This window comes from Bos taurus, chromosome 23 (assembly GCF_002263795.3).
Source record: "Bos taurus isolate L1 Dominette 01449 registration number 42190680 breed Hereford chromosome 23, ARS-UCD2.0, whole genome shotgun sequence".
NCBI lineage: Eukaryota > Metazoa > Chordata > Mammalia > Artiodactyla > Bovidae > Bos > Bos taurus.
This window is the reverse complement of record NC_037350.1, coordinates 15,996,284-16,011,821: the sequence shown is the minus strand read 5'-3', so window position 1 is coordinate 16,011,821 and position 15,538 is coordinate 15,996,284. Positions and strand designations below refer to the sequence as shown.

Genomic DNA, 15,538 nt, shown 5'->3' with positions numbered 1-15,538 from the left:
CAAGTATTTGTGTTTTTTAAAGCTCCCTCAGGTGGTTTTGATGTGCAGACAGGACTGAGAACTGCTGTGCTCACCCATGGGACATGACGGTGCAAAAAGCAGATGCTTGCCCATGCCCTCAGAGAGATTACTGTCCTGATTGGCGAGGCCCATTCCTTAATCACATAATTAATTAATTGCAACTGTGATAAGTACTGTTCCAACACTTGCTTTTTGGAGAGTCAAAGACGTCTCACTGAAGCTGTACTCTGAAAGCTAACTAGACATTAATGAGTGGGGAGCTAGGAGAAGAGCGTCCTATTGAAATAGACCAGCATGTACAAAGGCCCTGGGGTAGGAAAGAGCTTGGAGTATATGAAAACCTGAAAGACAAGCTGGATGGAGTTGTGAGCGAGGGCATAGGAGTCCTGAGGAAGTTGGAGACTGGACGGAGGTCTGCCATCCACTGTTGATCTACTATGAGTCCTCTGATACACTCTCAGTGTTTGAGCTGCTATATGGTCCAGCTTCTGTGTTCTGGAATACCCAAGAGCATGAAGGCCTGATAAAGTGGCCACACGTCTCCCATAATGGTCTGGGCAGGACCCCCCCTCTTCTAGTCCTGTGAATTATTCTTGCCTCAACTTCCATGGAAGTAGGAGGGAGGCATCAACAGAGGGGGAGAGCTGTCTGGAGAGAGAATGGGGATTTTCGCTGCATCAGAGAAGCTTCTAGGCCTCCCTGGCTGTGGATGTGTCTCACTTGAAAATTAGATCTTCCACAATGTCACCATCATCTCTATGCAGGAGAACTCATTGACAGGATGGGTGGCCCTCAAGCGACTGGAGTCTAAGATTTCTCACTGCATTGATTACTCTCCACCCTGTTTCTTAGATGTTCTTATATTAAATTTACAGATTGAATTCCTCCTCTTCCTCCTCAATTTCTTTCTGATTTCTTGTGGGTGGCATGGAGGGAATTCTTTACACTTCCTTGGGCCCTGCTTCCCATTTCAGAAGCTCCACAGTTATCTCCTCTGTCCTCTCCCCTCTCCCGGCTGCACCCTGCTCCTGGCCCAGGGGGATGGGAGCACTTCTTTTCAACTGCTTTGTGGCCGATGGGGACCCTTCCTCTTTGGTTTGAGCCTCTTGATAGCCATTTAAATTGTTCATATCTCGTATTAGACTTTTCCCTCACAAGGCTCTTAAATCTTCCTTCTCTCCATCACTCTAACAGCAGAATGGTCAGTAAGGCAATGTTAGGCACCACTGTGTGCAGAAGGAGAGTTGAGGCCCTGACAGCCGTGTGAGGACAAGGGAAATAGCCTGGCCTTGCCTGATGGCTGGCTGCCTGTTGGTCCCTGGAAAGTCACAGAGCCTTCCCGGGCTGCATGCTCATTGGTCATGTGGGAAAGAGCTAAGATTTCCATTCCTGTTGTTGGAAAAGATTGAAGGCAGGAGGAGAAGGGGACGACAGAGGATGAGATGGTTGGATGGCATCACCGACTCTATGGACATGAGTTTGAGTAGACTCTGGGAGTTGGTGATGGACAGGGAGGCCTGCGGTTCATGGGGTCGCAAAGAGTCGGACATGACTGAGCGACTGAACTGAACTGAGGGTGGTGCAGTGCTAGAGAGGAAGGGCTTCCCAGCTTCCCATTCTGGCTCCAACGCTCAGGTCTGGGACAAGTCTGGGATGAACCAGCAGACCTTTGTCTCCTCACCTGTGACCTGGTGGTACAGCAGTGACCCCGAAGGAGTGTTTTCAGGATTTGGGCACATCCGGGAAGGCCCAGCACCAGGCCTGCCCTGTGTCCAGACCTTCAGGATGTGGTAGTTGTTCCATCTCCTCTACCTTCTGGAACTCGGCTGCTTGCCAGAGGGAACCCCAGCCATGAGTGGTGGAGCTGGAACTGGAATCTGAGTCCATTGGCTGCCAGCCCTCAGCCCCTTGGGTGGAGCCCTCTGTAAGTCCCATTCAGAGAAGGTGGACCTGGGACTGACAAGCGTGACTCAGTGACAGTCAGCCCTGGTGTGGTGGGACTGCCCTCTGGGAACTCTGAGCATAGCGGTAGGGAACCCAGAGGGCACAGGAAACTGAGTCACTGGGAACCCTGCGCTCTTGCAAAGCTGCCCTGAAGCCCCCATTGTTGTTACTGTTGTTGAGTCGCTAAGTCGTGTGTCTGAGTCTCTGTGACGCCCTAGACTGCAGTGTACCAGCTTTCCCTGTCCTTCAGTATCTTCCAGAGTTTGCTCAGATTCACGTCCATTGAGTTGGTGATGCTAGCTAACCGTCTCGTCCTCTGCCACCCTCTTTTCCTTTGCCTTCAGTCTTTCCCAGCATCAGAATCTTTTCCAGTGAGTCAGCTCTTCACATCAGGTGGCCAAGGTATTGGAGCTTCAATTTTAGCAACAATCCTTCTATGAATATTCAGAGTTGATTTGCTTTAGGATTAGCTGGTTTGATCTCTTTGCAGTCCAAGGGACTCCCAAGTGTCTTCTCCAGTACCACGATTTGAAAGCATCAGTTCTCTGGTGCTCAGTCTTCTTTAAGGCCCAACTCCAAAATCACTGTAGATGGTGACTGCAGCCATGAAATTAAAAGATGCTTGCTTTTTGGAAGAAAAGCTATGACCAACCTAGACGCATATTAAAAAGCAGAGACATTACTTTGTTGACAAAGGTCCATATAGTCAAAGCTATGGGTTTTCCTGTAGTCATGTATGGATGTGAGAGTTGGACCGTAAAGAAAGCTGAGCACTGAAGAACTGATGCTTTTGAACTGTGGTGTTGGAAAAAACTTGAGCGTCCCTTGAACTGCAAGGAGATCAAACCAGACAATTCTAAAGGAAATCAGTCCTGAATATTCATTGGAAGAACTGATGCTAAAGCTGAAGCTCCAGTACTTTGGCCACCTGACATGAGGAAGTAACTCACTGGAAAAGACCCCAGTGCTGGGAAAGATTGAAGGCAGGGGGAGAAGCGGATGACAGAGGATAAGATGGTTGGATGGTATCACCGGCTCGATGGACATGAGCTACAGCAAGCTCTGGGAGTTGGTGATGGACAGGGAAGCCTGGTGTGCTGCAGTCCATGGGGTCACAAAGAGTCGGACATGACTGGGATTGATCTGCTACTACTCACATCCATACATGACTACTGGAAAAACCATAGCTTTGACTATACAGTCCTTTGTTGGCAAAACGATGTCTCTGCTTTTTAGCCCCCGTACCACCTGGGAAATAGTGTCATGGCTTCCTGCTGATTTCTATGCTGAGAGAGGAGCTGAACTGTCTTCACTGACTGGTGTGTGATAGTAATGCTGCCACTTATCCAGGGCCGGGTGGGAACTGGGAAATGTGCTCAGTCAGAGACCCACGCTCTTGCTGATCTCCCAGCAAAGAAGGCACTGCTAACTCCATTTTGTGGAAGGTTCAAGCCAGTGAGGGGCGGGGCCAGAGTTGAACACAGGTCTGGTTGGCCCCAGGCTTCCCTGATAGCTCAGCTGGTAAAGAATCCGCCTGCAATGCAGAAGACCCCGGTTTGATTCTTGGGTCAGGAAGATCCGCTGGAGAAGGGATAGGCTACCCACTCCAGTATTCTTGGGCTTCCCTGGTGGCTCAGCTGGTAAAGAATCTGCCTGCAATGCAGGAGACCTGGGTTCGATCCCTGGGCTGGGAAGATCCCCTGGAGAAGGGAAAGGCTACCCACTCCAGTACTCTGACCTGGAGAATTCCACGAACTACATTCCATGGGGTCACAAAGAGTCAGACACTACTGAGCAACTGAATTGAACTGCTTGGCCCCAAAGCTGATGCTCTCTGCATGAAAGTGACCTTCCGTAAAGTAGCATTGACCATGCGGCCTTGAATGCTCATTCACATCCCCAAACCCACACCCACTATCTGCCTATGCCAGCACTGACCAGCTAATTTTCACCAGTGGTCAAATTGGATTTGGCCCAGTTACCACTGTTGAAGAGAAAAATAGGTGAATCCCAAAACTTGCTGTAAGTTGAGAGGGTGGGCATGGTGGCCCCTGTGTTGGATGCCCTGTGCCAGTTTAGGAAGAAGGAAAATTAGCAGACACACATCTATCTTTCTTTCCTGGCTTGCTCTAGGTAACTTCTTGGGCACTTTTGGAAAAACCTGCACATCTGTAATGCATGCCCTGAAAACCACAGCAGTGGAAGCGTGGAGTGAGGTCAAGAACCGATTTGATCCCTATTGAGAGCCTCTTTTCATAGCTAAAACATTCCACGCTCTTTCTGTCACAGGATCTTGGCACAGGCTGTTCATCCTGCCTACAGCACCTTTTCTTTCTATCTTTTCCCTCCTGCTTTCCCTATTTTGCTTCACTAATTTATTCTTAGGGCTCAGATTAAAGATTAGTTCTTTGCAAATGCACCACTGACCCTTTCCCGTGCTAGGTCTGCCTCTGATATATACTGTTACGACAGTCATCATGCTTTCTTCAGAGCACACTGCTATTATAGTTCTTTCTGATGTTTTGATGTTGGTTTCCCCAGTAGAGGAGAAGTTCCATGAAGCCAGGGATGACATCAGTCTCAGCTGTTGTATGCCTAGTGCTTTGTACTTGCCTGCTCTGTACCAGCCACTCAGTCAGCAATGGATGGACCACTGGATGGTTGGATTGATGGACGGAGCTAGTTAACTTCATTTCCTTTCCCTTAATTCCAGCCAATATACTTGTCTTACAGGCAAGGGAGATTGGGATCGCCTGTTTATATATCTCCCTTGTGTCTCTTTCAAGAAGAATGCATTTTGGGACCATTAGAATGTAACCCAGCACCTGATATATAAAAGCTGGTGGTGTGGTTGTTTAAGCTAATCTCGCCTTTGAGACTGGATCCAAGGGCTTCTGCTCCTGTCGGGGAGCTTGGAGAGTTATTTTCCCTTGTTGAGAGTGAGGATGGCACACTTCTTCATGGAACCTGAGGGGTGTCCATCCCTGCTTCCCGGCTCATGCTCTGGTTTAGCTGTGGAAGTTGCCAGTTACTCTGTTGACTTATTTATACATAAATAGTTATTCCCATAACCTTCTCTTCGCCAACGTTCAGAGATAATGATAGACGATCTTTATAGCATCACAGACGTCACTTCAAAAGCATTCTCTTGCTATAGGAATGTTTATGATGTGCTTATCGCTAGAATTTCATGAGCAACAAACTCCCAAATTGCAGATGATTTAGCATTTGAAGCAGGGAGTGAGAGCGTATATGTATATGCATTTAAAAAAAAAAAAGACTTTGAAAAGGGAAGTTTTTCTTCTGCAGAGATATCTTCTTCTAAAGTTTAAAATAAGAACTACTTAAAAGCTGCAAGTTTAGAGGAATGAGCACTTTCTCTTAAGCATTCAAATGCGGGAAAATGACTTGTAATCTCTCCCTCAAGTATTAAGGCAATAGGCATTTAAAGGCTTTTTTGGGAGCTGGCTGTCACAGACAAAAGATTTCTCAATTTAAAAAAAAATCATTTTTATAGCGTTAAATAGTAGGAATGAGCAGCAGCAGCCCTCTTGACATTTTGGAAATGATTTATTTTCTGAAACGTCTCAGTCCATTTTAATAGATGACACTTTGTTCTTCCCATTCTGGGCGGTCGCTTCGGCTGGGGTTGCCATAGTTACGCTTAAAAGTTCAAGGCAGAGCAGGACAGGGCTCCAGGCACAACTTCTGACTAGGTTCCCATGAACCCAGTGAGTTGGTGCCACCACCTCTGAACAAACACCCCAACGCCACACTTTCCCAGCATCTATGCCATATCTCTTGCTTGTTGGAGAGAGACTCTCTGAGCAATCTGAACTGTAGTCTAGAGGGTGAGTTTGACATCTTTTTGTTTTTAGCCACTCTGTCTCAACCAAGAACTCAGCCAGCCATCTTAGGAAAGTCGCAGATTGTGTAAACGTTTTCCTATAGTGGTGTTTCTCAGCCATGGTGTGTGGAATCGTGCTAGTCTGCAAACTGTTGACCAGATCAGTACAGAAATTGAGAGTAAGCCCTGAGATGCTTCCATGCCAATTTGACCAAGTAAGCTGTTGAATCATTAGAAGAAGGCTTGTACTTTGTGTGAATATCTTTGTCACTTCATTTTTCTACCCCTTCCTTTATCTTATATTTTATAAAAGTATTCATCTGTGATGGATCGGAAATTGAAACAAAGAACTGGTCCTTCATCGCAAATAGCTTTGAGAAGCCCTGTACTGTAGCGCTTGTAAGTTGTCTCTGCTCCCTGTGGGACAGGTAGGCTGTTGAATGAATTTGGGGAAATCGCAGCACTTACCAAATTATCTTGTAATGAAACGCGTGTACGTCTCTCTGTCTTGCTAAGCTGTTGTTGCTTGAGAGCGGGGACTGCGTCTAATTCATCTTTGTAGCCTCGTTCCTTAGATCCCTGCCTGGCACACTGGAGGGCGTGGGAAACATCCATCCCGTGCACGTCTGCTCCCTAGTGACATGAAAGTGGGTGAGCTCCCTTGGCATCTGGATAGTGTCCTCGGCACGCTGGTGATGGAGAGCTGGGAACAAGCGATGGAGTGGCTTTCTCTTCTCTTTTTCCCACAGAACCAGGCCTCCTCTCCCCACCTGCCCAGCAGCATGAGAGCAGCATGACTGGCCGGCCGCAGGAGAAGCCCCCAGAGCCAGGCCCCCATCTCAACCAGCTGCTGCAGAAGTCAAGGTAAGCTCGTTCCCCTTTTCCTGGAAGGTGTGGGCATTTTTCACTTGAACTAATTTGCTATGATTTTATAATCATTTGCCATGTACTGGAAAAAGAGTGTTTACTGGGATATGGGTAGACTGAAAAGGTGCATGTCAGTCTAATGGGGCAAAATGTCTTTGTTTCGGTTAATGGAGAAGCCAGTGATGAAGCAGAAAGGACAGGGAATTGAGTTTCTGGGGACTGAAGCTGTCATTATTCCTCCACCACCTGCTGAATCTGGGACCTTGGACAGGTCTTTTAGGGATCAGGTATATTAGGCTTTCCTGGTGGCTCCGTGGTAAAGAATCTGCCTGCTAATAGAGGAGACTCAAGTTCGATCCCTGGGTCAGGAAGATCCCCTGGAGGGAAGCGTGGCAACCCACTCTAGTATTCTTGCCTAGGAAACGCCATGGACGGAGGCGCCTGGCGGCTACAGCCTATGAAATCATAGGAGTGGGATATGACTGAGTGACCAAACAACAACAGCATCCAGGACTCTGGGGGTGAAGGAATCTCTGGAATAGGATAGAACTGGGTGGATGGCCTGGGACTCACAGAATGCCCTAGACGGAGTCTCCTTTCCCACGCAGGGTTGTAAGGGGCCTTAGAAGGATCAACCAGGCCAATTCTTGGCCAGTGTTGAACAGTGAATTGTTAGAAAATTCCTGCTAATATTGGTACAAATACTTCCTCTCTGCAGTTTCTGTCTTTTCTCCTCTGCTCTGCCACATGGAGCCACAAAGACTGGGCTTTCAAAGACTCTTCCACATGACCCTCTTTGAATTTGATGATGACTGTCATGACTCTGCTTTTCTTGAAGAGAAAATTCTCTGTGGAGACTGGTGCCACTCACCTTGTTCTCTTGTCCCCGCCATGTTGGAAGGGTCTTAATCACCTCCAGTTTGGTCCTGCCAGTTGCCCACCTGACCTGTACCTTCCTCAACACAGGCTCCATTCACCATTCATTCTTCAGGACATACTAAGTTCCCCCTTTGTGACAGTCACTGTACTAGACCCTGGAGATACATCAGTTCAGTTCAGTCGCTCAGTCGTGTCTGACTCTTTGCAACCCCATGAATCGCAGCACACCAGGCCTCCCTGTCCATCACCAACTCCTGGAGTTCACTCAAACTCACGTCCATTGAGTTGGTGATGCCATCCAGCCATCTCATCCTCTGTCATCCCCTTCTCCTCCTGCCCCCAATCCCTCCCAGCATCAGAGTCTTTTCCAATGAGTCAACTCTTCGCATGAGGTGGCCAAATACTGGAGTTTCAGCCTCAGCATCAGTCCTTCCAAAGAACACCCAGGACTGATCTCCTTTAGGATGGACTGGTTGGATCTCCTTGCAGTCCAAGGGACTCTCAAGAGTCTTCTCCAACACCACAGTTCAAAAGCATCAATTCTTCAGCACTCAGCTTTCTTCACAGTCCAACTCTCACATCCATACATGACCGCTGGAAAAACCATAGCCTTGACTAGATGGACCTTTGTTGGCAAAGTCGTGTCTCTGCTTTTTAGTATGCTATCTATGTTACATCAGTGAACAAAAAAGACAGGGCCTTTGTCTTTTTAAGACAAAACAGATATAGATCCTTGGAAAGATTTTGAAATAAGCACTGAACCATTTCTATATGCTCTTTTTAAATATTTTATGTTTTCAAATTTTTTCTTAAATGTTTCGTGAGTGCTTGAAAAAGTGTGTACTCTCCAATTATTACATATTTAGTAGTTTTCTATATATGATCATTAAAATAATATAGTTCACTGTGCTATTCAAATTATGTATATTATGTCCTTTTCTGTTTTTATCTGCCTTTCAATTATTGAGAGACCTGTTAAAAATCTCCTGTTGGATTTGTCCATTTTTCCTTGTACTGCAAAAAAATTTGCTTTGTATATTTTAGGGCAGTGCTGTTTGACACATAGATACTTAGAACAGGTATATCTAACTGATGAATAGAGATTCATTTCCACCATCTTTATATACTTTCAGTTTTTTCTACTGTTTCTTTTTGATTGAGATTTTTTCCTTCCTCATTCCATTTTCTGTCTTCTTATTTGGAAGTTATGTGCTCTGTGTCTGTTCTTTCAGTGTTTATCCCATCTATTTTAATAGGCATACTTAGCAAAACAAAGTATAAAATGGAACAATGTCTTTACCTTCCTGCCCCAAAATTCAAGAATCATAAACTGGTTTAATTCTAACCACCGCTTCTTCCAACTTATGTACAATTGTTACCCTGTGTTTTCCTTCTATTCTATTTTTTCCCCTACAAGTTAGACATCATTACTTTATATAATACGTGTTTGTATAGATTTATTCATATTCTTTTCTCACCATTCTTTCCTGAGATCATTTTCCTTCTGCCTAAAATAAATCCATTTGAATTATCTTTTAGTGAGAATCTATGGTGGTAAGCTTTCAAGTTGTTTTTGTTTTATTTTGGCTTGGTTTTTGTTGACTTGAACCTGTCTTTATTTTGCTCTCAGTTTTGAGAGGGAACTTTAGTGGAATATATTCTCTTCTGTCACTGAAACCATTATTCCACTGCCTCTGGCTCTCAGCGTTACTGAGAAGTTGGCTGTCAGTCTCTTTACTTTTGCTTTATAAGTGGCCTGGCATTTCTCTCTGCTTCTGCTGCTGCTGCTAAGTTGCTTCAGTTGTGTCCGACTCTGTGGGACCCCATAGACAGCAGCCCACCAGGCTCCCCCGTCCCTGGGATTCTCCAGGCAAGAACACTGGAGTGAGTTGCCATTTCCTCCTCCAGTGCATGAAAGTGAAAAGTGAAAGTGAAGTCACTCAGTCGTGTCTGACTCTGAGCCACCCCATGGACTGCAGCCTACCAGGCTCATCCGTCCATGGGATTTTCCAGGCAAGAGTAATGGAGTGGGGTGCCATTGCCTTCTCCGGCATTTCTCTCTAGTTAACGTTAAAGATGCTGCTGTTCGCTTTGGTGTTCTGCTACTTCCTTCTTATGTAATTAGGTGTCAGTTTCTCTGTCTTTATTCTGGGTTTTGTTGGGATTCCTAATGCTAAAGATGGATGACTTTCAACAATTCTGGAAAATTCTCACTCTTCATTCTTTGACTACTGCCTCTTTTCCATTCTCTCTGATGCTTCTGTTTGGAACTCCAGGTAGGCATATGGTGGACTTTCTCATTCTGTTCTCTGTATCTCTCAGCCTCTGTTCCATGCTGTTTACCTCTTTGTCCCTCTGTGCTGAACTCTGAATAATGTCTTCAAACGTGTCTTCCATTTAATTTATTCTGTATCTCAAGTGCTCTTTAATCCATACATTGAAATGTTTCCATTCATCTTCTTTATTTATCATTGCTATTCGTTCTCGTCAGTTATTTTTTAAGTGTTTATTTGGCAGTATCAGGTCTCCATTGTGGCCCATGGGCTTCCCTCTAGTGTGGTGCACAGGTTCAGTAGTTGTGGCTCAGGGGCTTAGTTGTCCTAAAGCATGTGGGATCTTCATTCCCTGACCAGGGGTCAAACTCATGTCCCCTGCATTGGAAGGCAGCTTGTTAACCAGTGGACCACCAGGGAAGTCACCAGGTCCATTCTTGTTTAAATCTGCTTGGTGAGTTTATGACCTCTCACTCCTTGCTTATATTCACAAACTTCTTTCTTTCTTTGCTACACTGAAGTTCCTATTTAGACATTGTAGAATTTCATGTCTGGTTGTTGCAGAATCTGAGCTCCTTGTGGGTCTGGTTCTGCTGTCTGTTGCCTCTGCTGGCCCTGTTTCCTTGTGTGTTAGTTTCCTCATAGTGCCTTGTTTCCTTGCTGTTGTTAGTTTCTCTGAGCTCTTCATTTTCCTTAGATATTTACCTTTGAGAAGTATTTGATGGATGGGTTGAAGTCGATTTTTCCAGAGAGGTTTTGCATTAACGTCTGCTGGTTGTCTCGGGGCACTCCCAAATAAAAAATCACTTTAAATTCATTTTCTACCCAGGCCTTGAATTCAGACTGCAAAGCTGTGTGAGGTCCAGCTTATGAGTTCAGATTTCTACCCAGCCCAAGGTCAGGTTTCCTTGTGGTCTCCTTTTGGGTTGTGGGTCTTTTTCTTATTCACTGGAAGTGGGAGCCTTTTGGAGTCCCAGTTTTATGTAGGAACTGAGATATTTCTCCTGTTTCCTGAGCCATGTGCAGTTCTCATGGGAAACTTAGAATCCATAGGCTGTGGCAGGAACCCATAGGGCAAAAGCCAGCTTTGCTGTTCTCTTACATCCCAAGGTTCCTGCTTTTGGTTTTGGTCTTTGAAGAATCCTTCCATTTTTACCAGTTCTGTAGTGTGTTTACAATTTTTATATTTTAAATTTTAAATAGTACGTTAGTTGTTTCAGTTGGGAATGTCAAGTAGGGTATCTGGTGGGCCATATTGCCGGAAGGTCTATCTTCTTTCTTCTCCACTATAGCCTGTGGGGCAAGAATTGCTATTCCTTGTTCACAGGACGCTCAGAAAGGACATGTAACTGGCTGCAGGCACACATGTAGCTGGTGAGGGACTCAGAAGGAGTATATCCCTCCCCAACCTGCTTTCCTACCTTTTCTCTCCCCAAAATAACTGTTGACCATTTGTCAGGATTAGCTTTATGTTCTCAAAGGATACAAGTTCGTACCAGAATGCTTTAAATAGCTGAGCAGCTTTGTAAAATTTGTTTATGAATCTATTGTTTATCTTCCTCGAGAGAGGAAATGGCTTCTGCATTTTTGGTGGCGTGTTTCTCCCGTGGCCACCAGCAGCCTTCCTGCCTCGTTCCCACTTGGCAAAGGCCTCCTAGACCCACAGCCAGATCCCACGTGCACCTTGCCTAGACCCCGGCTTCCTCTCCTCCGCGTGCTCTCTCTCCTGGGGTCTTCCCTCCCTTGGGCCTCTCTTCCACACCCCCAGCCCCATCCTTCCTGCTCTCGGTTTTCCTGTCTTCTCTTTGTGTGCCTTTCAGCAGAGGGGAGACCATAGAGCAGGGTGCTTAGACTTCATGGGCTTGAACCCAGCTCTGCCACGCCCTAGCTTCACTGCTCAGCGCTTCAGTTTCTCCATCTGCAACGTGGGGACCACAGACAGAGCGGTTCAAGGACTGAATGAGATGACGTGTGTATGCAGAGCTCGTAACAAGAGCTTACAGTATATCACAGGCACTCAGTCCATGGTAGTCAGTATCCTTGTGACTGAGAAGAGTCCCCTTCAGGGCTCACTCTTTTGTTCAGTGATGCTCTCATGTTGGCAGAGTTGGTTTATGAAATGGGATGGAAATGGAGGCAGAAATCTAGGGTCAGTGTAGGATTCCCAGCCTCACTGGGGTATGTTTTTTTTTAAAAAAAATAATAATAATCTGAGGGAAAACAAAGCACATCGGTCTGGCCAGTATTTGCATCAGCTGTAAACCATGGGTTCTAGAAATGGTCATTTCTAGAGACGGAACACCTCAGCATCTTGGCCCTCCCTCCAAGTTGTTTTCTCTGTCATGGAACCATGAGGGGGCTGGAGTCTCGTGACACCACTTGCTGGGAATTTTTCCCTTGTGGAGCCCCAGTCTCTCAGGCGGTGGATGGCACGCCCACTCTGTTAGACACCTGTCCAGAGGGGCAGGATGGGTAGTCTTCACTGTTCCTTTTATGTCCAACCTTACAGCTTACTACTTATTATTTCACACTCCCTTTTCATAAGTCAGTGACTTTATATTACGCTTAGATTTGTGTCACTTCCTGATTCGGTATCTATCAAGCAACCGTGTTTTAGCACCTGCTATTTGTAGTAACTCTGGGGTTTGTACCGTGGGCAAATGTTATGAAAAATGCACAAAGTTGCTTGAGACCCAAAAACTACTCTGAGAAATAGTCTATTCATTTAAAAGACTTTATGACCAAAACAATGCATAAAGGGGAAAACGCCTTCCAAAGATTAATGCCAGGTATTCAGAGTCGGTTTTCAAGGGGGACAGCCATGTGTCCTCGACTGGGCAGGGAAGGCTTTCTGGGGAAGGCCAGGGAAAAGATTGGAGCTGGCCCCTGGGGAAAGGTAGGGTGAGGTGGCTGGAAAAGGAACCTTGTACATGGTGGATGTAAAAGTAGTGTGAACTGAGGTTTAGAGATGGGCATTCTCTGGAACCAGGGAGACCCAGTGCGGTACTGCCAGCCCCACAGATGGCCTCTGCGGCCCCTCTTACAAAGCCAGATCCATCAGCATATCAAGCCCCCGACAAGTCCTGGAATTAATGTTTGACTGTGTTTCACTGGGTTTCCTCTGTTTAGTCACTTATGGCCAGTGACCATGATGGTCTTGAATGGATATGCAGTTGCCTTTTGCCTCTCTATAAAGGCTACCAACTAACTTTCGTAAAACAGGGATTGGTGACTTTAAAAATTCAGTCTCTGAGGATCAAAATATTATTTGGAGTCAACTACTCGTCTTCTTTCTCTGAGTATGGCTCCAATATCTAGGACTTTGGGGGTTTCTAGGTGCCTAACCATTGATGTTGCTGCACTCGGGAGCAGGGCTGGCTCCCAGGAAGATGTCCACCGACGTTCTCGACCTAGCTGAGGGGCCAGACCAACCCCACCCCATCCCCACCCAGCCTACAAACCTCAAAGTTTATTAACAGCCTCTCTCCAGATAATGATTCATGCTTCCTGTCCCTCCTCCGTTTTAGTTATTCAGGGCTGTGAGCCAAGATTGATTACTTACACCGTCCAACTGGCCTTGCCCATGGGGAGCTCAACTGGTAGATTAAATACTCTTCATTGGTTGACTTCTCCTTGTCAGCAGAGTCCATACAGTCAGACCAGGGTTTTTGCTAGACGTGGATGTGGAAACCCTTTCCAGACCAGGAAGTTGGGACACATCACATACGGGAGTATGTGAGGAGTCTGGGGGCTGAGGTTTTTATGGTAGAGAGGCAGGAGGCGCCCCAGGCACAGGACGCATATGCTGCCTTGGCCTCATAAAAGCCGATGGAAATGCGTTCTTGGTTGAGTCTGTAAGTGCCTCTGTGGAAGCTGACCATCCTCTCCTCTCTGTTGGGTGGTCTTGGTTCTAAAACTATTTTAATAATCTTTATTTTACTAGTCATATAGATTATTCTAGTTTTAATACTTATGTTATTGTATCTTTCCTCTTTTGGCTGTGCCTCATGTTATGTGGGATCTTAGTTCCCCGACCAGGGATTAAACCCATGCCCCCTCCAGTGGGAACACAGAGTCTTAACCACTGGACCACCAGGGAAGTCCCTAGATTATTCTATTTTAAAAAAATTAAAACACTCCAGCTGGAGCTTCAGTCCGCTCTGATAACCTCCCCCTACTCACTCACTTTCCTTTTCCGAAATACAGCAGAACTGAGACAGGCATCCAGGTGTCCTGACTCCCAGTGCTCCCCGCCCACCCAGGGAGCCAGAGGTTTTAAGGATCAGGTGTCAGTGGTAGAAAACCCTACTGCTTCAATATTCTGCCTCAAGGTTGCTGGGTGTCCCCGAGACAGGCAGGGTCTGGAAGGTTCCCCCAGCTGAGCCCTTGCTGGTTGCAGGCAGTGGGAGCTTCTTGCAGCCCGTCAGGTCCAGCCTCTTCATTCTGCAGAAGCTGAGTCTGAGATGCAGGGAGGGGAAGTCATTTGCCCAACAAGGTCACAGGGCCAGTCTCCTTTTCTGTTTGGCCCGGGTTATCTTTATATTGGGTTTGCATTTCCTGAATACACAGCAGCTGGGTGGGGGGTGGGGCAGAGGGCAGGGGAAGTGGGCTTAGAAGAACCCCTTCTGAGAATGTTTAAATTTCCTGTGAGTGTCCCATGAAGAGGCAGATAATCTGTGTGCACATGATCCAGAGGAGGGGGGAGGCTTGGTTCCGGTCCAGAAGACGGAGAGTGGAGAGACAAGGAGGAGGACTAGCGGGAGAGACAGAGGCCGTGCTGCTGTCATCGCTGGAATAGAAATAACCGGGGTTTGCTCCTCTGCACTTCCATGATGCCTTCTTGTTTATGTCTTGGGGCACACTTGAGTCATGCGGAGGCTCTTGTTGGTCGTGTGTGGTTCTGAGGGCTTCTTTGGCCAACGACCAGAGGCCTCCGCTCTTTCTCCCTCAGGTTGGCTTCTTCCTGCCACGTGCGATCTTTTGGAACTCTTTTCCTCCTTTGGAGCTTCCATAGTTTAGCTCAAAACTCACAGAAAAACAACAGGTCTAGAAGTGTTCCCCAAATCTCAAGGGTTGGCCTCCTTTTCCCCCTAACTTCTGGGAGGCTGGCATGGACTCTGCGGGACTCAGAGCTTCCACTAGAAAGGGTCTTGTTCACCCATCACATTAGGTGGCAGATGTGGGCACCAAGGCCTGCTTGCCTGGGCCAGCCCTGCCAGACAGCATGTCCCACGTCCCTTAAAGGGGGCTGTTGTTTGAGAGGCCAGGAGGCTGTAACTGCAAGTAAGGAAACATCAGATATGGACACAGTTACTGCCAATTTCCTGGAATCTGAGAACTGGAGCCCCCCTTGAAACAGGAAAGGAAGTAGATTATCTCCTTATTAGGCATGGTAGAGGGAATGAAATGTCTCTTTCCGGGTAACTGGGGCGGCACCCCTTTCAGCTTCTTGCTTTAATGATAACCTCTAATATCCCTAAGCTTGAGGTGGCCTCTCAAGAATTACCTCTCTTTCCTTCTCCTGGAGTCTGAGCAGCCTGCGAGCCAGACCCCAGAGAGCAGAATACCCTCTTAGTTACCGGTAGCCTCACTGGAGAGCTCGGCCTGACCCACGGCCACACTGAGTCCCTCGGGCATCACCGAGTCGCACTGACCTGTGGAGATCTGCAGGCCTCTCTCACAGGGACCAGCCTGCCCCAGAAGCATC

The 15,538-nt window shown here is 46.8% G+C and overlaps 1 protein-coding gene across 12 annotated transcripts in view; it reads left to right on the top strand.

Annotated features, from left to right (window-relative positions):
- The window catches only part of TRERF1 (transcriptional regulating factor 1), a 210,301-nt gene that overhangs the window by 134,945 nt on the left and 59,818 nt on the right, over positions 1–15,538 (top strand). For all 12 annotated transcript variants that reach the window (XM_010818254.4, XM_010818255.4, XM_024983967.2 and 9 more), the window contains one exon: positions 6,562–6,676. The gene's annotated coding sequence lies outside the window, so the exon portion shown is untranslated. The remainder of the gene's footprint in view (positions 1–6,561; positions 6,677–15,538) is intronic.